We start from the raw sequence: 25,416 nt of genomic DNA, 5'->3' as shown, positions 1-25,416 counted from the left end.
TGTAATTTTTCAGGAAAGTTGCATAGTATTTTTTCTATTCCTTGACTGAACTTTCAACGTTCATAACATTCAGAAGACTCAAAAGCATTTGGTCTGTGAATCTCTGAAGGAGTAATGTGAACCAAACTGGGAATTTCATGTATTTTCAAAGTTTTTTCTTTCTGAGCCGAACAGAAGTTGATGTGTCACTCTTGGAGGAAAGCAAAGGAGAGCCTCAAAAAGGAAGTTTTCAAAATCAAAAGCGTAGCTTTCTACCACTTTACCTACAGGTCACCTCCCTTACTTCAGTCAATAGGTCACTAGAGCTGCTTCAACCAGCCACGAGAGGGAGGCATAATAGCATGTACTGGATCAAAGTACGTGAAGAAGTAGGAATATGGCGTTTACTCTCACATTTCACACTTGTCTACTCAGCCTGGTTCGGAGGAGAGCAGTTGGTTTCGGTCCAAGCTGTGGGTTGCACATCTGGAGCTTCAGCTTTTGTAACCAGATTGCTGTGGCAAGCTTGCCAAGTAATGTCAGAACCTTGGTCATGCAGCTGTCACTTGGTATCGTATCCCTTGCTCCATTTGTGGAGAAATACAAGAGCATGAGGTTTCACTTCAACTGATCACATTTCTGGTTGTAATAGCTTATGGAGAGGTAATTCAGTAGTACATTCCTGACAGTGGTCAGAATAAATATTGCCTTGAACAACAAGTCCTTCAAATGAACTTCAATGAGTGCTTCATGTCTGGGACAAAAAAAGTATTTCAGCTTTACTGAAAGGCTGACCTGTCTTTAAGTAATTTGTTTTTCCTTTTGCTATGAAGATAAAGGTATTGCTTTTAGTGGAAGACAATAAAATCCATTGCAGATACCCTAAATATAATAAACAGCCTCTGGAGATATTCTACTCATTAAGTAGCAAGAAAAAACGTTAGGTAAACTAGTTATACTTTTTTTTTTTTTTTTTTCTTGTAAGGCTAGGGTGTCGTTTTACGGACTTTGAACAGAAGAACAGAAGACGCTTGGCTGGCTTTGGCTTTCACAGGCCAGCAAGATACTGCTTGTGCTTTTTGTGTTAGAAATCACGGTGGTGTGCTGGAACCACACCATGTTTTTGGGGGAGGGAAAAAAAAAAAAAAAAAAGGAGAATAATGGGAAATGAAGGATCACTTATTGGAATGGAGTTGTTTTCATCAGCCATTGATGGACCTATGCAAAACTCCTTCCCTCTCAGGACCAGAATTTGATGCAGTATTTGCATAGTGTTGTGTTAGATTTAAATGTTCTCTGAATAAAGAGAAGCTAAAATTAACCCCAGTTATTTTAGAGGAAGGGATTTTTTTTTTGCAAATAATTTACTACATGTATTGTTGAACTGCACATACAAGTTGCAGTGAAATTTAGAAAATGTTTGAGAATATTTCTCAGCATATTTGATGTGAGGATTACTTGTAGATACAATAGTAGTAGTACTAATAGCAGTTACTGCAATTTGAGCAAATGGCAAAAAGTATTCCTAAGGCTGTGTTGTGTTAGGAAACAAAGCCATGTGTTGTGATACCTAAGCAGTGCCTTGAAATTAAAGAAGTCAGAATTTTATCTACTTTGCTTGGTACGCATATGGTGTCTAATGCAAAGAGATTTAGGTGTTGTTTCAGCTATAAGATCCCCTAAAGATGCATTTTGGGGTCTAGGGAAACAAATTAATTCTGTCTTTCCCATCTCCACCTCCAAGGTGTAATCTCCTTCTCCCTGGCAACTTCTTTGCCCATTTCTTGCACTTCAGCATGCAGTAAGCACTGTGCGTAAGCAGACAGTGGTAGAAGCTCCTTCATTTTGGAGCTAGCTGGAAGGCATTGTGGCAGTGTTGCCCCTGAGCAGTAATCCTTTATGTAACTAAACACAAAGCACCTGCCTGACTACTAACTACTTTTAGTGGGTTAACTACTGTCACAATACTACAACATGTCTGGAATAGCATAGGTCTGACTCCATATTGTTTTCTTTTATTATTGAATATATGCAAACTGACAGATGTTGATTTAAAAAATAAAATAAAAAAAAATCCATCACAGCTTCTGTGATAAGGAATTAAAATGCTAAACTTGAATTACAGGCCACAGCTCTAGTCTGCAGCTGTGGTTTCTCCAATCCATAGTTGCTGTCAGTCACATGACCCAAGTGAATGTACCTCGTCAGACAGTTAGTGCACCATCACACCAAAATCTGTGCTTGCCTGAAGATCAAAGCCCCCCCTAGAAAGGGGAAGAGAAGGTAACTGGGCAAGGTAATGCTAGCAAGAAACCATTTCATTTTTCACTATCTGCAATATAGGCTTCAGGACTTTGGTCTAACCCAAATACAGTCTTTTATTTAAGTTTCTTCTCAGTTTGTAGTTCCTGCAGAACTCCTTCTTTGGCTTGCAACAGATTATCTACTATTGAAGATTTATGAGTGACCAAATGCTTGTACAGGGAAGGAAAGAAAAATGTAAAAGAAAACAAAACAACAACAGCAACAACAACAACAACAGCAACAACAACAACAGCAACAACAAAACACCAGTATTAAGTCTGTAGAACTGCCATGAGATAGCATACTAGGACGATTTGAGCAATCTGAATTCTGCATATTTAATGTAAATGAGTAGATAAATAAACACGGGTTTAAATACATTATTTTGCCTACTTTAGAAAACTATAGATTTTAACATATAAATGTTGCATGAAGTTGCATGTAAATGTTGCATAGTAAAAATTTGCTGGTTTTCTAAATTAACTGCTAAAACAATTTCTGTGGCCTCTATTTGAGGAATTCATCATCTTTCATATTCATCATCTTTCATATTCATCATCTTTCTACAGAAAAAGTGTAAAAAAACATTAATAACAAAATTAAAAAAGTTAATAGATGAAATATCTCCACCATTTATGTGAAAGTAAGCAAACATAACAAAGGCTGCATGCTGTCCCTTTCCCTTCTGGATAATGCTGCCATTTGGGAGAAGGAGGAATGTGGTTGAAAATCATAGGAAAAACTTTGTAATGAGAATAAAGAAAATCTTTGTTAGAAAATTAATTTACTTATGCTGTAATTGTTTTGTTGGTTGGTTGGTTGGTTGGTATTTTTGATTATTTATTTGTTTGTTGTTTGGGGAATTTTTTGAGGGGAAGAGAGGGTGTTTGTAGAATTGTATGGTATGTCTTACTCATTATTTATGCATTTTGGGTAGGGGTAATCTTATCTTGGGTTCATTAAGCATACAGGTACACATACTTGCATTTTTGCCTACAAAAGGAATTCATCCATGTGAGGAAAGTAAATTAAAATAAATAAATAAATCACTAATCCTGTAATAGGTGCGTTTTTCTTTGTCTTGAAGGATTAAATGTCAAAATCTTTAATGAGTAATTTTAAAAAATAGTGAGCAAGGTATATCCATTACTAAGCAGAAGTCTATATACAGAGAAATATATAAGAAAAATACAGAGAAATTGTAATTGGTATTAGATTAAACATCCTCTATTTAACTTCTTTTTTATGCACACACAAAGAAGTTCTGTAAATAATGGAGGATGAGTTTTATGTGTTATATTTCATGTTAAAAAAATAGCATGAATACAGGGAGTTTAAAGGAAATATGTTCATCATGAAGAACAAAACTTCGTGGTATACAGTAGCTAATAACTATATAAGAACAATATAATATCAATAGACAACACTTTCAATTAGAAGATTTTTTAAAGGTCTTAGGATTCCACTTTGAGGTAATCACTAAAGCCTACTGGGATATATTTACCTGCACTTTAGATCTTGAGAATTAAACGTTACATTCTTGATTTACAATAGATTTCTCTTGCTTATTCAGCAGAGCAAATGCAGTAGTAATTTACTGGGGAGAATAAGTAAACATTTTCCTGTGCTGCAAAGGAAGTATTGGTAAATTTAGAGGCTTGGAGAGATTTTGTCTAGTAGCTGAAAGACTGAACACAGGCAAATAGTAAATGTTTCAAAGTGACTTAAAATGGAAAATCTAGAATCTTGTAAAATAAAAAATATAGTAATTTTGAGAGTTTTTCAACACCAAGGAAGTCATGATCTCTTTTCAAGAATGTGCAGAAGGATGGGAGCATGATAGGAAAATTACTGACAGTCGGATACAGAAACTAATCTACTGAATTCAGAAGGTACTGTAATTTTATGGACATTGGATCAGGCTTTACGACTTTTCTTATAGAGTGGTAAATGTACGTGTATGTATGTAGACTAAGACACTTCCTAAGGGTAATCATAAACTACTTTATGAAGGAAATGTGAAAGCACTGGGGTGGGTGTACAAAATCATGGATTGTTATTTCACAGCTGCAAGAACTGAAATGATTAATAGTTTAGCTGAGATGAAGACACCACCGTGGCTATCCATGTGAGACTTTTGTAGTGCTTCATTAAATAGCCTGCACATGGTCTTACTAATTCGATGTTGTAAAGACTGGATTATTATAAACATATTACCTTTAGATGAGAAAGTCTTTAGAGCTCCTTCTTCCATTAACTTTCAGTGCAAATGTGGGCCTGAGAGCCTGGAATGTCTCTCATGAATAAGTTCTTAAAAAATGCACTGACTGGCTTTCCTATCCCAATTCCTAGTCTTTCTCATCTGAAACTCCTAGCTGAAGAAGATGGGAGCATTAGGCTATCAAGCTCCTTTAACAGAAGAAGCAAGAGGGACAGCCTTCATCTGATCTATAGTAAGTTAGAAAATAGATTTGCCCTCTCACTGGCTCTACTGTAATGCTTCTGTTAGTGCTGAGCATCTAAGAAAGGATCAAAAAGGTTCTTCTGCTTTTGTTTTACCAAGTAGCAGCATTGTTCCTGGTCGTTCTGCAAAGATCATGGTCAGATGATTTCTGTGCATTGTCTCTGACGGTCCATTTAACAGACAACATGTTCTCTTCTGCATCCTCCATCTGTTGCTCAGTAGATTGAGGTTACTAGATGTCTGTCTGTATTCTGAACCTCATAGATGTCTTCCTCACACTAGCTTTTTTTTCTGTATGTTTTATGCTTTTGCATTATTTACATATAAAATCTCTGACATTTTCAGACTTTAACAGTAGGAAAGCAATGTTACAATAATAATAATAAAAAATCCCCACATGCTGAATGTTGGTTTAAGCATATTTTATCAATTCTCACAAACCACTGACATGCTGATTTGGTACATCAGGTTGCTTATATATTCAAAACACACAGAAAAGGACATGGAGGAGACGGGAGAAACTATTTTATCTTGTAACACAGCATGATAGTCATAACTTGTTTGATATTCTTTGAGTGCACTGCTGACATGGTTGGTCACTGAAAACTCTGAGCCTGAATCCAAATAATAAAGGCTTTGACTTTGAAAGACCTTAGCATGCAAATAAGTTTTATTTCATAAATAGTCCTATCAATTCTGATGAGACTGTAAAAGGTCATAAAGTTCTGTGGATATTTAAGCTTTAGGATCCAAGCCTGAGGCCAGAGATGATCACAGTGTTTTAGTGTTTGAAATTCGGTAAGACATCAAAGAACATACATCACAATTCAGATCACATCTACCAAAGGTATTTTCTTTTTATTTCTTATTCTTTCCAAGATTACTATTTCAATTTCAGCACAGGTAGTCTGAAAACTGACAGGTGTTAAAATTCAGTTTGTTTCCATGTGTTTGAATTAGCTTGTTAGACCTGAGTTTCAAAGGACAGGAGTTCTGTAATAGTTCCTACATACAGGCCACGGTGGAAAGGAGTTCTCAGAGCATCCTCTTTTTCTGATGTGGTTTCAGAGGCTGCAAGGTTATGTAGTTTGAGGGGGCTTAGGCTGCCAGTCTTCCTCTCATGAGCTGCAGGCCTCTGAGCTGCCATCTCTTCCAATGGAGCCCTTACAGCTCCTAGGTGCCAGAACACTGTCTGCAAAACCTGCTCTCCCACACTGCTGTGGGGAGGTGGAACAGGAAAGTAGAAATATTTCCCAGAGTCATACCTTTCTCCAGTTCAGTTCTGAGTTTCACTCAGTTCTGCTCAAGTTGAAATTTGTGCATTGCAAACATGAACTTTACAAGAAGCTGCTTAATCTGTTACTTCAAAGCATAACAGAAGATACAAAGTGCATCTTTGTATCTTTGTTTGTTCCAACTTAATTTCCTAAGCTTGTCTATTTCAGCCACTGGACACCTTAACATCTTTCTGACAGACAAATGACTGTCTGTGTGAGTATCTGTGTATCTTCCTCTCACAGGCCATGTAACCCAAGTCCTGTGCCTTTTTTTCCCTCAGAGTTCTGACATTTTCCTATGTGTAATATTCCTGATTCTGAGGTTATTGCTTTAAAATATCATTCACATAGTTCAAGCTGAATAAAATAACCCCCTTTCTGAGTGAATGACACACAATCCTTATAATGGGAAATTAGGTTATTTCAGTATTCCAATCAGATTATTTGAAACTCTCCCTGAAAATCAAAACCACCTGAGAAAACTACTCCCTAATTACTTTTAATTCCTTGAGAATACAGAATTCCTTCATGAATGAAATAATAAGAGAAATTAAAAAGAAAAATGTCCTGACAGTTGTGGTACTGCCATCTCCCTTTTCTTTTTATTTTATTTTCAGAAGTTAATGTTGTTGTCTTCAACAGAATTTAACTGAGATCGATTTATAAAGTCAATGAAAATTGAACTGAATTAACATTTTATAACTCCCCTTTTACACAAGGTATTTGAGATACATACGTAATTATATATGGAAGAGGAGAAGCATCAGCATTCCACAGTGACATCAGAGTACCCTCACATATGTCCTGCATTTCCCCTTACATAAGAGATTTTTTTTTTTTTAAGGAAGGTAAGTTTGAACTATCCAAGGTCATGTTTATTTATTTATTTATTTATTTTATTTATTTATTCTGCCTATGATTTTACATGCAGGTTCTTCCAGTGTTTTTTTGTTGTTGTTTTTGTTTTTGTTTTGTTTTTTGTTTTGTTTTCTATTGTTGGTAGTCTGTTGAACACATGGAGGACATATCAACAGATGGAATGCTCCTTTATGCCATGCCACCTCCAGAATTTCAAGTCCCTGTCCACATGCCCCAGAAAAGCTTTACCTGAGATGTGAGTTTAATAAATAAATACATAAATAAATAAATGAGGGTTATAAACAAAAATGGTAGAAATTTACTAGTGCATGGAGATTCTCCTGCTGTCCTCTTTGGGTATTTATATCAAGCAGTGTTAAACACAGATTCATAAAAGCGATGATCTTGTCCATACAAAATAAAACTGTGCTATGTTGGGTCCCTTTATTTTGGTGTGTCCCATCTTTAGCTTTCTTTGAAACGCTGTACCTTGCTTATATCTACAGATCATTTGGGAAGCCCATTGACATATTTAATGATTTGCACAACTTTAAGGCCAAAACTATTGAGTTTTTACTTGGTCACTGTATGCAGTGACACTGACATGGAAAGGAATCAGTCAGATCATACAATGAGTACAAAATTCTGTATAGCTTTCAAAAGCTTTGGGCAAGAAGACTGAAAGAAAGAAATAACTTTCTGAAATATGTAAGTTATTGAGGTTGGGGCCAAAACATGTAGTAAGACGATTTTTTATTTTTTTTTAATAGGTGAGACGAAGTGTGAATAAAAGAGAATAAGGGAATTTTGTCCTTGGCAGAGAAATATGTCATAAAGAAAGCCAAACTGCTCTTAGTAGTATCTATACGAATGATGAATGTGTTAGAAAACATTATTTCTGCACTACCTAAAGAACTGATAACATCATTACTAATTCTATGAGCACCTATTGTGGAAGAAAAGTTGGGAAAGCCCCTAAGTACTAGGCATTTCTGAAGTTGAACTAAGCAGCATTAGGCTATTTCTGAATAATTTGAGTGTCTGCAGAGGCAATTGCTCCAAAGTCTAGGTGAGCTAGAACACTTTTTGTCCCTGCTAATTCATGATCTGTAACATATGTCTTCTGTGTTTCTCAGAAGTAGCCGTCTAGAGGGCCTCATCCTACTCTTGAAGCATAAAATGTAAATGAGAGACGGATAGCACAGGACTCATTGATCTTTGTCAACCTTGGAAACCAACGGACTGTGTACAAGTAACAGCCTTATGTTACGGTCTCTATATCAGGTTGAAAGGCTGGCAGGTCATATTTTGTTTATGATACCTAAAAGTGACAGTAGACATAAAGGTACAGTACCAAAGCATACCTCAAATACAGGGTTCCTGTGACTGAGCTTATTTTTTTTCCTTACTTTTAGCTTTGCTGTATCAATACTGTAGCAGTCCATGCATTTAAATTCTAGAATATGGAAATAGAAAATAGATTAACTTGCTTATTTTGTGTGGCTTCTTTAGTGGTTCTTTGCGTCTGTTCCTAGTGTACAATCATATAACTTGGACTTTGATGTGTATTTGGAGAATACAGTGGGAGAAGAATGCCAGCTGACTTAAAACATATGCACCAATTTAGACTGGACTTGGCAACATCTGGGTGAAGGTGCTGGGGTTTGTTTCTACTTCATGGAGCTAAGAAATATTTGAGTTGTCTGTTACAAAAAGAGATATCTCACATCCAATAGTTTATCATCATTTATGGCAATCAGAAGAGATTCTTTAGTTTGAACTCAGCTACTAGAAAGGTCTTTTCCTAAGAGCCATTCCAATTCTGATTTCCTTACTTTTTTGACTAACCCACCTGGCTGTGTTGAACTAAAAGCTCTTTATTTTTTCTTTATTTTTTCTTTTTTTTTTCTTTTTTTTTCTTTTTAATTTCTCCTTATGAACATCTTTTTAGTAAAAAGGGAGCACTGTAAGAGTTGGTGAAATTATGTAATGGAGGGTCAAGAGTTTCTATTTTCTAAAAATCTGTGTTTTCCATGTAACTGTCCAGTAGGTAAAAATAGATCCATGCCATTCCTAACAGATGGTATTTATAACTAAGAATATGAATTCCTTCCATTTCTTTTATAATGTAAATTCAAAGTTTTGAAGAAGCAGTTAGCAAACTCATCTCTTTATTCTTCCCATACTGAAACCTTGGATTGCTGGGTATCCTTGTTTTCTTTAGTTTCAGTGATGAGAAGAGTTTTCAAGCAGCACAGTGGATATTTTTAGTGAACTATTTTTACCTCCTCTTTTTCTACATTGCTTCAATTTTGAAAACACTATTAGCTATTTTATTTAGTGTGAATTCCTTTGCCAGTTTGACCTTAAACAAAATCCGTATGCACACTTCAAAGTGATGATTGAAAATTAATATTTTCATCCCATAATTGATAAGTAAATTAAAATAATACAACATAGTTGAAGGGATACCTCATGTTTGGATTGAAAAACTTTTTTTTTTTTTTTTTTTTTTTTTTTTGCATCTGGGATTGGGAATTTGGGTTTATAGGTATTTTCTCTTTGCTTTCAAGCACTTTGTGTAGATCTTTACAGTAATAGAAACTGATTTCAAATCTGATCGGTATCTTTTTTTTTTTCAGGCTTCTTGTTACTACAAAACCTAGCTGTGCATTTCAGTGGAGACCTTACCCTTTTGCCATATGTTCCAGTAGTGTTACTTCCAGACTTATTTTTGAGTCCATGCAGCCAGCAGGCATTTAGTGAAGACTGAGATAATTTTTCTTAGTCAAGATACAGAGCAATCCTGAGAAACTAACTTGTCTGTGTCACAGGTCACAAGAAATGAGAACTGCACTCCTTGATTTTAATGGTTCAGGAAATCAGAAGTGCCTGAAGAGTCCATGGTGAATGTGTGTTTGTCATGGGGAGCTAGGAAAGAAACCAGAAGCAGAAACTAACTTCTTTTAAGAGTGGAAAAAAAATATCAAAGATACCAGTGTTTGATTGTAGGCATTGTAAATCCTAAAAAGTAATCACTAAAACTGTTTCCATGCAATTTCAAAAAATGCATTTCGAAAGGAAATCCATTAGTAGGCAAAGACATGTGTGTCTGCATTAATTAACCACCTCTTTCTGCTGAAGTAGTATCAGGCAATTAAAAGATTAATTACAACAGTGAGAGGTGTAATGTATTCAGAAGTCCTATAATAAGAACTCTACACCAATGCTGAATTCTTTGGATACAAATTGTTAAGCACCGTAAAGTAATAGTCACAATAAGCAGAAGGAAAACTGCTGACCTTGTTGAAGATTAAAAATATATAACATTTGACAATGGCCTTATTGTAACATTAAAAAGAGTGTACATGAATCAGTTAGACTCCATAAAACTATTTTTTTTACCAATTTCAGTGTGTCCTCCTCACCTACCGTATCCCTTCCTTAATGTGGTCTTATGAACCATATTTTTTATTAGTTCTAATTTAGTACTTCAGCTTAATGTACCTTATTAAGAAATATTCAGCACCTGGGGAACATCATGAATTTGTCAGTGTGGTCAGATGTTCAGATTAGAGTTGGACATCTATATAGTTTGCTTTCCTTTCTGCATTATTTGTAACTCTTTTCAAAACAGAAGTTTTTATCTTCTCTCATACTCAAATTATCAGCATTTTAAAATTTTTATTATCAATGCAGCAGAGCTGGAAAGATCTAAAAATGTTGTACTGATGTATTGTTTTTAAAGCTATGCATAAGCTAAATCATTTGTCATTTGCTAGGTTTGCCTTTCACCCTAGGACATTTAAAATGGCTTAGAGCAGGTGTGCCACTATATTTTTATGAAATTAGTGAGTCACATTTTGATCTCTGGATGTGAATCAAAGTCTTATTTATAGTGAATTTCTAAATAAGGGATGAACATTTCAGATTTTGACTTTAGTCAGGAAGAAAGTGGATAAGGTTAAGAACAAATTTGATATTCTGTTTTAATTTATGTTGGGTAGCAAATTGCTAGTGCTTCTAATTTTAGGTAGCATGAGTAGTTACTGAAAAAAGTTGGATGAAATAACTTATTTTTGTGTCTACTATGTCTGTTTATACTATCTAGATATATCAACTCAGAATTTTACTCTAGAAACAAACATAGCAAATATGTTTTGAATAAACTAGTAATTTTTCAATAGGATGCTTTTCTTATATCTTACAAATGTAGAAGGTATGATATGAGAACAACTATAGGTTTTTTCCTACCTCTATTAATTATGGCTCAAGAGCTTTAGAAGGAATCCAGTCTTTACAACTTAAAATGAAGTGTCATCAAATGAAGAAGTACTGATGTCCTCTCTTTAAATGTCAGCGGAAGTCATTAAGTTCACAAACTATGCCTAAATGTCCTTGGACCTATTTAGGAAATTACTGTCACTGAATTGTGCAGATTTCATTCACTTCATAACAAACCAGCAAACAGTTGTTCATGCCAGTTTCGTGGGAATAAAACAAACATCAGTAGCTTTGCAGACAAACAGAACATTCATTCCTTAGCCTGGTTTTCACATAGCTGCATTACATGAAGCTATTCTTTTTAAGCTGCCGGAAAGTAAATACTAGGTAATGTTTGTTTCAGATCATGGCAACTTTCGAATTACTTGAAAAATTAAAACAGGAACCTGCATTTGAAGGTCTGCATAACCATTTGTCAAAGAACGCAGGGTAAGCCTGACTAAGGTTTTCCCTTAGATTCAGTCCTTCTTTTGTCTCCATAACATATACTTCAAGCACATGTGATGACCACATACTGACTTTCAGGTCCCTTGAAAAGTAAAAATTACAGATATATGTACAGATTCAGTACATGTGTTTGCACCACAATGGAATTAATTCAATTGAAAGTTATTAAAAAACAAACAAACAAACAACAACAAAAAAAAACCCTAGTTTATCAGTAAATAATATCTAGATCAGTGTTGCCAAGTGCATGAAGCAAATGTGTGGGTATCAGGTAAAACTCCTTCCCTTCAGTGTGCTAAGCAGCATTGCCACTGCCCTCTGCTGATTATTGGTGGGCAAAACTAGAACAACTAATATTTAGCTAGTAGTAACAACTATGTTAGAACTCAGATGATGTAAGTAGTCTCAAAAAATATATACGTGACCACTGCATCTTTTGGCTGTGATCACATGAGCTTCTGTCAAGTCACTGAATTGTTGCAAGAAACGTTTTGTATCTCCATGAAGATGTAGTTGGTGAGCTTGTGCTTCTGACCTTTTTTCTTTCAAGTCTAGATGGACTTAGTTGTTATTCCTTCTTTTCTGCCTGTGATTCCAGCAAATCGACTTTATTTTATTTTATTTTATTTTATTTTATTTTATTTTATTTTATTTTATTTTGGTTTGGTTTATTTTATTTTATTATATATATATTAATCAATCTGTTTTTAAAGTTCTTTGTTTCTGGAACACAGATTCACAGGTCCTTTGAATGGAAAGCATTTGCTTGTTTCCTATAATTGGAATTTTCTTTAACATTCTGGTTTGCTTCCAGCTTGGTTGTACCCTGGTCTAGACTTTTTCTGGCAGCATGTTCTGGAATTCTGTACAATACAACTTAAAGCTCAGGATAAATGTAAATTCCCTATAGTGGCACACTGTACTGAGGCATACTGGTCTGTCTGTATAGTACTGCTACATTTTGTTCTGTCTCTGCATCAGGTGTCAGAGGTCCAAGTAAGACCTGGAGTCCAAACCAGCACCCCAAAAAAACCTTTCCATACACTATCTAAGATGCTAAAATGTAGCCATCGTGTCATCTGGAAACCTGTTAATGGCCTATACACCATACACGTTACTAAAAAAGATACTCTGTTTTTTATCTTATTATATTAAGCAAGTTAACAATTCTTTTCTATCTTTTATATTTAAAGGAACCTGTAATAATTCTTTGTGCACTGCAGTTAAGCTCCTTGCTACAGCCTGTCTGTGTGGTTAGTCATTTTAACAAAATGCCTGACTAGCTGATTCAAGCCTGCCTGGGAAGCGATTAGTCTGCTGTAGGTTGTGTTTAATCTCACCGAGTGACCTCGCTTGCTGACAGACTCACAGCCTATGCATTTCTTAGCAGAATCAGCACAGCCACTGAAGAAATGTTTGGAGGAGTCTGAGTAACTAGAGATTTGATTCTCTGCTCTTTCACTATCTCTGTTTTGGGAACTGTGGGTGTGCATCAGTTTTCAGAAGGGTGAATGAAGTATGTCTTCACATTTGGCATGAAATAATTGTTTCCAGTCTTCAAAATAAACTATTCAAGAGGTTCTCAAGGCAATATATCTTCCTTTGAGCCTACATAAAATGCTGAAATAACTGTAAGTAAAATGTCTTGTCCCATACTCCCTTGTGTTGCTGAAATGGCTGTCAGAAAGTGAAGACTCTAATATACTTAGGCTGATAAAAGAAACTGCATGAAAATAGACTACCATATTATTTTTGTATTTTTAAGCTCCTTATATACTAAAGAATAATAAAAAGAAGCTCCAGCCTTTATCAAAATCATGTATTGTCTCAATTTAAAACAATCAGAGAGAGTTTACTTTTAATGATTAGGGATGAAAAATCTGAGGATTTCATTCTCTGAGAATGTAGCATATCTGACAGGTATAATGCAAGAAAAAATGTTACAGGGATAAGAGGAACTTGACATAACCTTGTGAATTTGCCAGTGTAGACTCCTAGATGGCCGAAATAGACACTTATGTAGATCTAAGTAATTATGAAAATTTGTGTAACATATGAAACAGTACTTAAATCAAGAATTTAACAAGTCTCTAGATTCTTGAAGTACCCTTACCGTTTTTTTTTTGTTTTTTTTTTTTCTGCCCAAATTGCTACTTGAAATTGAAAAGTAACACTTCTCTTGGTATATCAGTTTCAGAGTAATTATAGTTAAATGTTTCTCTATTTTAAAGTTTTGCTAAAAATATTTTTCCTTATGGTAGAGAAAAAAATGTGGTGTAGAAAAAGCATTCTTAAACTTTAAGAAGTATGAGTTCCAAAATTACACCTGATTTCTCTGCATGAGTTTGCAAAAGCAGCAATCCATTTCACTTGGGGCAATATTACTTCTGTTTCAAGCCATTCTTCTTCTTCTTTATTGTTCATGATTTATAGGAAGACAATGTGAGATGGGGTAAGATAATAGAATTTTCTGTGTGTTCTGGACATACACGCTCAAATAGAGGTGTATCTTGTCCCAGTTTTCCAACAGCTTTGCTAGGATCTGTAGCTTCAATGAAACTGTATGGAGGGGAGGATGGAGATCAAAATATCTGAAAGGAAGAAGAAATTGAACACAACATCTCTACATCAAATCCCTTCTGTTTCCAAATGGTAGTTATCTGCTGCTAGCCAGGACTACACAGTGGTGTTTTGGATATCAGTTATTAGGGTTAAAGTATATGTGTTTTATGGCAAACAGCCAGATATTGATTTTGCTTGTGTGAACGGTTGATTGCTTTGGTAGTTGAAATTTAGAGGAAAAAAAAATAAAACAAAACAAAACTTTTTTTTTTTTTTCCCCAAGTCCCAGAAAATGTCTTATTTGACACAAGGGAAACGTGTAAATTGGCAGATCTATTTATTTTTTTTATGTGTGTGAATAAACTCTTCAGAAAGAGTTCAGATGACTTTCACTTGCACTTTGGGCAAATAAATTATTCATCTGAAAATTTTCTCCCAATCCTGATTAGTACTGCACAATATTAGACTCCTGAAGTCCAAACATACTAGGCTTGATTGCTTTAGTTCGTACCTTTCCAATGATATACATTCCCTGAGAAACTCTGCTGGGTACAAAGCACAGCAGCCCCATTGTTTAGCAAGTCAGGTTACTGTGAACACACAGCTGAAGCTCTTTGTACTCTGCTTTGGTTTACCACTGGAACCCCAGTGAGGATTTTTGTTTTAATATTCAAAGCCCTTTGAATAAGACTAGACTCTGCTATTTCAGACACCTGGATAATATTTTTTCTTCCTCATGTTAACACTGATTATCACTGTGGCCTGATGATAGAAGGGCAGAAAATTGCAGCAGTACTGTGATGAATGTCAATTTTGGTTGCTTCTCTACTGTAATATCCTTTCTATTTTATTAAGCAGGGCTTGTGAAGATTGAATTGTTGTTTGTTTATGATATCCAGGTACTGTGCACAGCATCCCTGATAACCATTAGATTATGAAGAAAGTTAGTCACAAAACTGGGCAAAAATGTGTTTGTAATTTGACTGCTTTGATATCCTGATATGTTGTCTGGAAGGAATTCAACAGTTTTGTCTTTCATTGAGTTATCGGATCTATTAGAAAACAAAGGAGTCAGATGCATTCCCGGAGGCTTCTTATGCGTAAGATTTCCCCCTTTGTGACTTTCAAAGTCAGTCACAAATGGTCTTATTCTAGATCATACTGGCACCTGACCTTTGTAAACCTGGACACTGGAGAGAATTTTTTTTTTTTAAAAAAAAAAGCAAAATGTAAAAAGAGATACAATCTTCTATTTCAAAATGCTACCATTTCTGAAAGCAGCAACGATTTCATGACATATAAAGTTCAAAGTTGTGCTAGTTTATTTTTCCCTTCACTTTCCTTATCTTTTAACCTTGGTAATTGCTTATGCTTGTCCAAATCAGCTGTTAATTTGTCACACTTCATATGGTTTAAAAAACACTGAATAAAAGTTTATATGGTAATTTGATAGGTTATGCCTTCATGGATAGAGAATTCCATAATGTTGGTTAGGGATATAAAGTGCTGGGTGCTGGCTTGTGTTATGAGTTCCCGCAGAAGAGGGTTTCTTCTGAAATACTCTGAGCTACTCTAACATACTACTGTGGGCTACATTGTGTAGCTTGAACCTGCTGGATCTGGTCACAGTAATTGAGTTTAACCTCTGTGGTTCTTCAAAACCCTGGCTTCCTTGAGCAAAGGGACATAAAGAAAAAAAAAAATATATATATAGGGAAAACTTTTGTTGTGTTCTTGGAGATTTTGCAGTTAAATATGTGTGGATTCTGCTTAGTTTTTCTAGTAACACCTAAGAGAATTTGGGTTGAAGTCACTGGGGTGGCATGGGGTAAGATCCCCATGGGGTAAGAGTAAGACTCTCTTTAATAGGTTCTGAATCACCTTCTTCTACCGGGGAGAAGTAGAGTGGAGTACTCTTATGGTGCTTTTTGACTTGGTGGTGACTTTAAACCATGCACACTCCTTGCCTCCAGAGGAGTTTTCAGTGGAGAAGAGTCTGACCCTAGGCATACCAGTGTGAGAGCAAAGATAATAAACTACCTGCCCTAGAGAGCCTTATAGCTCACCACTCCCGTCAGCAACAGACTGTGACTGTAAATTTAACTTCATAGTAAGTGCATCGCAGCATTGACAGGCTGATAGAACGGCACAGCATCCAAATAACTTCCAAAAACCATCATGCTACAACATGGAAAGGAAAGCTAATGCAATGAGATAACAGACAGGAAAAATGTGCCTGGATGAAATAAGTATGTATTTCCCTGTTTATCTGGCTTCCACCTTTGATTAAATTGATAAAAGTGGCTATCATGCAGCTCAGAAATGAAGGAACAAAACCAATATGCACGTACTCCTGTATTTTTGAAACATTTCCTTATGTGCAGAGTCTTTCAAAATACTTTTGGACTGACTCTAGTTTGGACATTAGTCAACAATACAAGCCAGAGTTGCTATCAAACCCAGTGAAAAACTAGCGTGACCACAATATTAATCTATCTATCTAAATATGAGTCTGCCATATTGATCTGCTTAATTCTTACATACTAATCTCCTAGTATCTCCAAGAAAAATATGTATGAGGGACAAAAAAAAAAGAAAAGCATTCAGACTTCAGAAGAATTTTTATTTTTTCTGATATCCAAAACTACCACTTCTCTTTAATATTTTGATTGGAAAATATGGGAGGAACAGAGGATGGATGGAGAAAATTGTCCTTGTCTTCTGACTTGATGTTTCCATTTTAAGCAGATTCATCATCCTTCTGCCTGGGTGATGTGGTCAGCACAACTAGAAATTGTGCCATTGAAAATAGCTCGCATCAGATTGAGATGAATTCCTTGTAAGAGACTTTCTAAGTTTTACACTTCTTGTTGCAATGTGGCACCTGTCTTTAAAGGTCTCTCTATAGCCTTTCAGCCATAGTGCTGTTAAATTCTATTTCATCAAAGAGTAAAATGGGGGAAGAATATGACTGAATAGGTAGCTAATACTGCTTTAAGGGCACTAAGTTTTGGCTGAAGTCACACCTTTATTGCAGTGTTTGTACCAAGGAGAGGATGCATTTTTTTATCATGTTCAAATATTGTTTTATCAAATTCCTGTTATGAAGAATCAAGGCTACGCAGTGGTCCAAGATCTACCATGAAGCCATCTTTTCTTTCTGAATGTTTTCTTTCTCCTTCATGTGGGATTTCTGTAGTTTTCATTCCAAGGTATAATCCCTAAGGGGAGGCATTGTATGGATCACAATGATGAGAAGTAGAAAGAACTGGTGAAAGGTAATCTTATACATGCATCCTGCATCCCCTGCTACTATGAAATTTTCACTTTGGAATTCATTCGTAGAATCTTCTGCAGTTCCTATAGAAGTGGTAAATGATGTATGAAATGAAACATTTGTGTTGACTGATTGTACCAAGAATTCAGAGAATAATGTTATTGTCACTGCTGAGGCATATTTATCTTATTTGCCATAATATTTGATATTAAGACAAGCTGTCAGAAGTTTACTTGGATCAAAAGAGAGAATGAAGGCAGGGGATTTTTAAAGCAAATAGACTATACTAAGGAAAAGAAAAAGGAAAAGAAAAGCAGTATTGTCACTGTACAACCCAATTGTTAGACCGCATCTCAGAAGTAGGTCACCTTTTCTGAGGAAGGATGAGATTGCCCTGGAGATGGAGCAATGTAAGGTTAATGTAATGATGCAGGTGTTAAAAATATTCACTAGAAATAAAGTTTGTGCCAAGTAACTATAGTCCCTCTACAAGAGGAGACTGAAAATTCCAATGACATGAAGACCCTAATGTTTATTTTCTGTTTTATTTTCTTAATGTTTGTTTAAATATATATAGACAGATAGATAAATACGTATAATATATTTATTAGGATTTGTGAGATTTGTGATTTACCTTTCTGTTTCTCTGGTTTTAGAACCTTAAAAGCTTTTCATTTGAAGTCCAGACATCTGTAAGCATAAAGAAGCCTACTGACAATATGTTTGCTTTTCTTCATCAGATCATGTGAAACACAAGAACTTAAAGACTTTACGAGCAATAGGTTTAAAATCATTGTTTTGGATATGGTGTCTTACTGTTTTAAATGGCAACTTATGAATGGCAAGGTGCTTTCCTTTAAAGGTGAGTGAACACACACTCAAGCACAAATACTGATATCTGTTCGAGTTTTGTGATACAATCTGTTCGCTTGTTTTACTCAGGTTTATTTTCATTTTCACAGCTATTGCAACTTGTATTTAGTGCTACTGCTATTGAGGTCCTTAACTTACTGGTCTTACTTCTCTTCTCTGTTGTTGCTCTTTCGACCTTCACACTCAAAACTGCTAGCATAGAGGACTGATAGACTTTTGGAGAACCAGTTGAAAACATTTTTCTATGTTTCCTTGATCGCTGCAATTACTTGTTTTTTCCCTTAAATCAAACATTAGAAAAATAGGCAAAACAAAGTATGCATCAGTGCAATACATAACTTATGGTACAGCTATAATTTTGTTGTTGCTGCCTTCCTGCAGCACTGCAAACTGCTTCCCTGCAGCTTTTTTATTTTATTTTATTTTATTTTATTTTATTTTATTTTATTTTATTTTATTTTATTTTATTTTATTTTATTTTATTTTATTTTATTTATTTTTTATGGGGGAGAATGCATCTGTATTTAAATCAGAATTGGAAGCCCTGACCCTTGAGTTCTCTTTCTCCCGCTTCTTCAGACTCAGTACAACTTGAGTCACTTTGTTGTTTTGTCTTGAAAACAGTCATAATATCTTACCATGTTTTAATAATACTCAGAATGCAATACTTTCTATGGAAATTGTCTACATTGTTACTTGAGAACATGACTGATGTTTTTATATAGAAACAATCTAACTATAAGTAAGCAAATATAATGAAAAAATCTGGGAATGTTCCCACTGTTCTTCAGAGAGATCATTTTTAGTGGACTAGGCATTCTGCAAAAAAAATACATATCTTCTATCCCACATATCTTCTGAAGTTTTGGAAGGTAGGCTATGGAAGACAGGTGGTTCTGGAAAACAATTTCTCTGTATTTATTTATTTGCTTTCCAAAAGAAAGTGAAAATAAAAAAATGTGTGGACTGTCGCCCTTGACAGTTTTTAACCATAGTAATCTGAACTTAAAAAAAAAACAAAAAACTTTATGAAAATCTTAGCTGATGGATGGATGGACTTCTGGACTTTTTTTTCCTGTAAATACAAGAATATGGCAGAAATATTTAAACAGTGAACCATTTCAGGTAACTAAGCAATAATATGCAAATTTTTACAATTTTTCAATTCAGTTGCTTGTGTGATGAAGACACAGTTACTTAGCATCTGAAAAGAAAGTATAATTAAAATGATTTTTGTTTAATTTTTATTCTTTTGTAGTTTTTTTTTTCCCCATTTCATTTTAAAGTGTATTGTTCCTGTTCTTCACTTAGTAATAGCTGATGCTGTACTCTGATAAACTTTCTCTCATTAAGTGTTACTGTCTGGTACAGCCCCAGTAGCCCTCAACAGGACTCATTGGAGGCACTGAGCAGATCGAAAAGCAATTAGCATTCTGGCTTGTGATAATTACCCACAGTATGGAAGGCTTATTCAAGATGTAGTTTCCACTGTGTCTAATAATAGGATTCTTTAAACACTGATATATTTTCATGGACACACCAGTGCTCTCATTTCAACTCTGTCACTTATCTCAGATAGGGGAAATAAACATCCCTCACACATTTTTTTTTTTTTCTTCATAAAGTACACTGCTGTTCTGACTACTTATAGTGTCACCTAAAAGTCACCTTGAATCATGTTTTAATCAGCTGGAACAAGGCAACATCTCATTTATTTCTACAGTTTCCTTGCTCTGCAATGCACTGATTGCCGAGACACAGAAATCCAAATTGAGCTCTGATTAAAATGGAATGAGGATGCAGATGCTGCTGTTGGTTCAGAGGGGCACTCTGCTCTGTGCTAGGAAAGGTCAAGGTGATTCAAGTTCCAATTAAAACAGAAAGATTTGCTATCATTCTGGAATGTGCTGCTTTGTAACAAGTTTATGCTGTGACAGGTTGAATAATTTCTGAATCATTCGTCTTTGATCTATTAATTTTTGTTAGCAGAGGCATGCACTTAAAAACAAAGTCAGTAATTTTCACATACTGCAGCAGGACCTAATCCTGTGTCCATTAAAGTATTTTTTCAGAAGCTTGGAAATCATGTGTCAGCTTCCAAATGCAGCCAGTACTGTGAAGAGATTTTAGGTTTTGATGAATTTTGGTTTACTGGTAATTTTGAACATCTGGAGAAATAAATTTTGAGTTCAAACTTGCTTTTGCTTTGAACTAAGTCTAAGACAATGCATAAATCAACGGGGTGGTTTTCTAGGTGTGCTAGAGATGAGACATCCATGTTGACTTGAACTGCCAGCTAAATATAGCTAGAGAAGAAATGATTACAATAATGACACACCACACAGATTTTAAAAATAGACACTGATGGTTGAGCTGCAGTATACAGAAATCATACATCATTTATATACTTCAGAAAATGTCTGTTACAAGACTGTCCGAATATTGGTAAAGTTTTACTAAAGACTCCTATTAAACAACCCTATGGCTACAAATTATAAAAGAAACAATGTGATACTGTTCTTAGCTGCAGAAATCATATTTGGAGTTCTGGGAAAGCAGTTATCTCATATAACTGAGAAAAAAAAAAAGTGTAATAATACCAGGTGTTTTTTAAGTCCCACCAGTACATTATCTGGAGCCTTCAAGGAAGTAGTAACAGAAAAAGTAGTTACTAAGGGGTAGGCTAAAATAAACTTTAATTCAAGTTGGACAATAAAAATTGGTAACATGATCACAGTGGAAGAATATGGTAGTTATTTTTATTTTCTAATTTTTTATTTTTTTTTCTGAGAGTATTGCCAATACTGACAGTATAGTTCTGTGACTTTTTCTAAATTAGTACTGTACAGCATTTTACAACTGATATGAAATATAATACAGTCTCAGTTCAGTGCCTCACCCTTACACTGGAGGAGGCAATCAGAAAGGGAAGAAAAATAAACCTGAAACTGCTCCATAAACTGCTCATGAGATTGAGAGTTTGATGATATAGTGATGAATAAAATGTGAGAGCATGTCTCCATTTGTGAACACAAACTACAAAAAAATACCAAGCAGGAGATTTTCAGAAGGAAAAAAAAAGGGGGGGTGGGGGGGTGGCTTGTTTAATGTTCCTGTGGGAATGGATTTCTGAACATTATTCCCTGCTAGCAATGCAACAGAGCACCAATTACAGCCAGTGATTTCTGAAGGAAGGGAAGTTTGCGTGCAGGGCCATGCAGAACCACAGCATGTTCCCTCAGGCTCTTTGCTCAGGGCAGCTGGGGCATCGTGGCTTTATGGCAACCTGGCTATGTTCCTGTAGAGAATCATGTGCTCTTCTGTCTTTGAGGAGTTTGGGAGGACTTCTGAAGAGCAAATGGAAATTCACGCTAACTTTACATACTGTACGGATACATCACAAGGGGGGTTGTTTTTGTTTTTCCACTTTTTCAGGTCATTTGCAGTTTTCTTTCAGAGAAGTTGGAAGTTCAAAGGTTCAGCCTTTTTGTGTGACTTTGCTTGGTAGAGCATCTTAGCTTTTATGGTGCAGTGAGGCTGACTTGGCTCACCTGTATGTTCTGTCCTTGACAGAGACCATTATGCAGTGAAACCATTACTTAAGCTGTGTTAGAGAATTAAGCTGATCCATCAAACATTTATTGGGTGGTCTGCACTTTTCTGTGGCTTCAGTCATCAGCACAAACCACAGATCCAAAATAACAAAAATGGGCTCTGATCTGGGTAGGCTTGGAAAGACAGGTTAGTAGTGAGTGATCAATGCCAGGCCTTAGGGCTGGGACCTGGCCAAGTGCAGGCTGCTAGAATAAGTAGATCCTGAGAATATGAAAATTCTATTATTGTTTTTATCACCCAAGAAAAATCATAGTGTTAACTTGAAAACTGAAAAATCTCGTGATTTTTGTTTGTTTACTATTAAACACCTTTTTCCTTAAAAGGATTTCTGCTATTCTGATTTGGATTTATCACAGCCTAAAACAAGACCCGTTACCCCTCAAATCCTATCATGATCATTGCCTATAATCAGGGAGGGATTATGTGGACCAATGACACACTGAATTTCTTCTACATATTTGTGACCAATTTTTTGTTGTTTTTTGTTTTTGTTTTGTTTTGTTTTGTTTTAAAAGTTTAACTGTGTTAAATATTTTGTACTTTATTAGGTAGTGAAGTGTGTGAGGGAGATGAGAAAGCTGTCTTCAATTTTACTTGTATTTATTATAATTTGTAAGTCTGGATAATCAACTTTAATGTTTGTTGTACTAGCAATTAGTGTCAAGCTTACACACAGATGGTGCATTGTTCCTCTGCTACAGAAAGGACCTGTCTCTGAAGAATTAAAAGCAATACTGATTGCTTATATGCTGAATAGTTAAAAATTCTGGTTGCTTAAAAACACTTATATTAAAATACTTTTACATAAAAAATTGCCCTCATCTACCACTCTACTCTTGCTGATGATATTTCACTCACAAATGCTGAATTGCAGCTTATAAATTAAGGTGCACATTTTGCTTGCTGAACAAAAAGGATATAGTCTTGTTGGTAAGGTGCTGGAATCAAAGCTAGGTTAAACTGCCTGCTGTTATTTATTTCTTACACAGTTTGGGTGCAGGGAGTGCTTCAGTCCACATCCTCAAAGGTGATTTTGTGGTGAGTCTCCACTGATGTGAATTAAGTATCTTACATGTGTTTTATTATAGGCCTTAGTCTCATCAGTTATTATTGAACTGTTGCTTGAAATGTGTGTGCCAAAACTGAAGAATCTCATAGGAAATGAGGCTCTAAGATCCGCGGGAGTTTTGTTCGTCCTTCTACCTGGCTGGCTATTAGCCATGATGCATTTTGGCTCTGAGGGCCTGTAAAGTACAGAGGCCCGGATAAGTTTTTGGTACGTGTTTTGGTTTGCGTGTGTTTGTTTCACTTTTGGCCATTTAGTTCAGCCTCCAGGAAGGCCCCTTCCAGCAAGCTAAGGATGGTCAGGCTTTTCTGCATTGATGAGGCCTGGCTTGCGGCTCCCCAGAGCTGCAAGCACATACTTATATGTAAACAGATGCTGAGCACTTGTCTCCTCTTGAGGTCTTCATCTTTTGATTTTGCCAGAGATTCAGGCTCAGGGTCTGCACTTAAGAGTGAGCTTCTATCTCCTTCTCTCATACATTAAGGGCTATCTCATCCGAGGGGAAGAAATAGCCTTTCAAAAACTGTGCCATGTAAATGCTGTATTTTCTCTCTATGCAAAAGAAAACAATGTCATTCTGTTTTGGATGCTATGAACTGATGATTATTAATAAATGTGATAGCTATTGTAATTTTTCCTATTCTGACACTACTCATAAGATAGAAAAGGCTAAATGCCTGGTTCTTTTATAAGTGTATCTCTTTTTGGCTGTCAGTTGCTTTCAGCTATAGCTTCAGTAATTTAGAAGGATCAGACTGATACAAAGTAAATCTTACCAAGATTACTTCATCTTTGTGGACTTCCATAATAATTGCATATTTCCATCTTGCCTTTGAATTGTGGGCGAAGCATAGAGGATTTAAGACAAATTCCTACTTACAAAGATGCTTGCTGACTTATTCAGTGTGTAAATAATATGACGACTGGAATATTTCAGGAGGATGTTTTGGAATAAATGAACAAAAAGCTGTAAATCATCTCATACTTTGGAGATCTGCTCTTCTTTATTCTTGGGAAGATTCAGAAGGAAGGAAGAAGTACTACTGATCACAGAATCACAGAATCACAGAGTCATCTAGGTTGGAAGAGACCTCCAAGATCACCTAGTCCAACCTCTTACCTAACACTAACAAGTCCTTCACTAAACCATATCACTAAGCTCAACATCTAAACATCTCTTAAAGACCTCCAGGCATGGTGACTCAACCACTTCCCTGGGCAGTCCATTCCAATGCCTAACAACTCATTTCGGTAAAGAAGTTTTTCCTAATAGCCAACCTAAACCTCCCCTGGCACAACTTTAGCCCATTCCCCCTCGTCCTGTCACCAGGCACGTGGGAGAATAGATCAACCCCCACCTCGCTACAGCTTCCTTTAAGGTACCTGTAGAGAGCAATAATGTCTGAGCCTCCTCTTCTCCAGGCTGAACAATCCCAGCTCCCTCAGCCGCTCCTCGTAAGACTTGTTCTCCAGACCCCTCACCGGCTTCGTTGCCCTTCTCTGGACTCTCTGATGTGGATAAACATTGAAAAGAAAGCTTTAGGTCATCATCTGCTGTAAAAAAATACAGACCTTTTTACTTCAAGATCTGCTGAGACTCCATCCCTGTTTGATGTACTTTGCTAAAGAAAATCTATTCCTTTTTAATACTCTTCAGCTCCTCAAAAAGAGGATGACTGTTACTTACATGTAGGCCTGTTTTTTGTTGGTGGTGGTTGTTGTTGGAAGAGCACTCAGTTATGGCATAAGCTTACTCCTATTGTCAGTGGAAACAGAACTAGCTTAGTGTTAAATGCTTTAGTGAAGCTGTTTTGCATATCTGGTTACATTTTTATTACTGCAAAGACTTTTCTAAAATTCTTAACCTTTTAAAAAGGACCTTTAGCTGATAGACATTTTTGCCTGTTAATATATCTTCATTTCTATTACTTTAGCATAGAAAACAGACTTATCCCAGGTCAAAAGGCAACGTGGGAGTTCTACGAATTTTCCTGGTTCCCACTGTAATTCTTTGGCAATTATTTTAATGATTTTATTCGCATAGTCTATGCTAGGAAACTAATATAGGAACCTCTGCTATCTGTATCGTCAGTGGTCTTTTTGGAAGAGTGATTCAGGGGCACACCTCTCTTCGTTTTCATAATAGGTTTAGGAGGTCTTGATTCCTAGCTTAGATTAGGTACTTCAAGCTAATAGATTGATAGACACATAGGTTTTAATGCTGACTTAATGAAGAATTGCAAAATGTAGACAATAATGTGCAATCAACCATAGTAGATGTCTGTGTAAGAAGTGCCTTTACTTGGTGTTTTTAGGAACTTAAATGGCTGACATTATGTTTCTACTTGCATGATTATTAGATTAAAAAGTGGAAGAGATCTCTATAAGCATGTTAACTCTATTTTGATTT

General features: G+C 35.8%; 1 protein-coding gene across 1 annotated transcript in view; it reads left to right on the top strand.

The window, feature by feature from the left end:
- The first annotated feature begins 12,969 nt into the window (after nucleotides 1-12,969).
- Nucleotides 12,970-25,416, top strand: part of LOC310893604 (uncharacterized protein) — a 148,049-nt gene continuing 135,602 nt past the window's right edge. Inside the window, exon 1 of the mRNA XM_083822818.1 lies at nucleotides 12,970-13,244. The gene's annotated coding sequence lies outside the window, so the exon portion shown is untranslated. The remainder of the gene's footprint in view (nucleotides 13,245-25,416) is intronic.

This window comes from Anser anser, assembly GCF_964211835.1.
Source record: "Anser anser genome assembly, chromosome: 2".
Lineage (NCBI taxonomy): Eukaryota > Metazoa > Chordata > Aves > Anseriformes > Anatidae > Anser > Anser anser.
The sequence above is the reverse complement of the archived record's forward strand: the minus strand, read 5'-3'. Positions and strand labels throughout refer to the sequence as shown.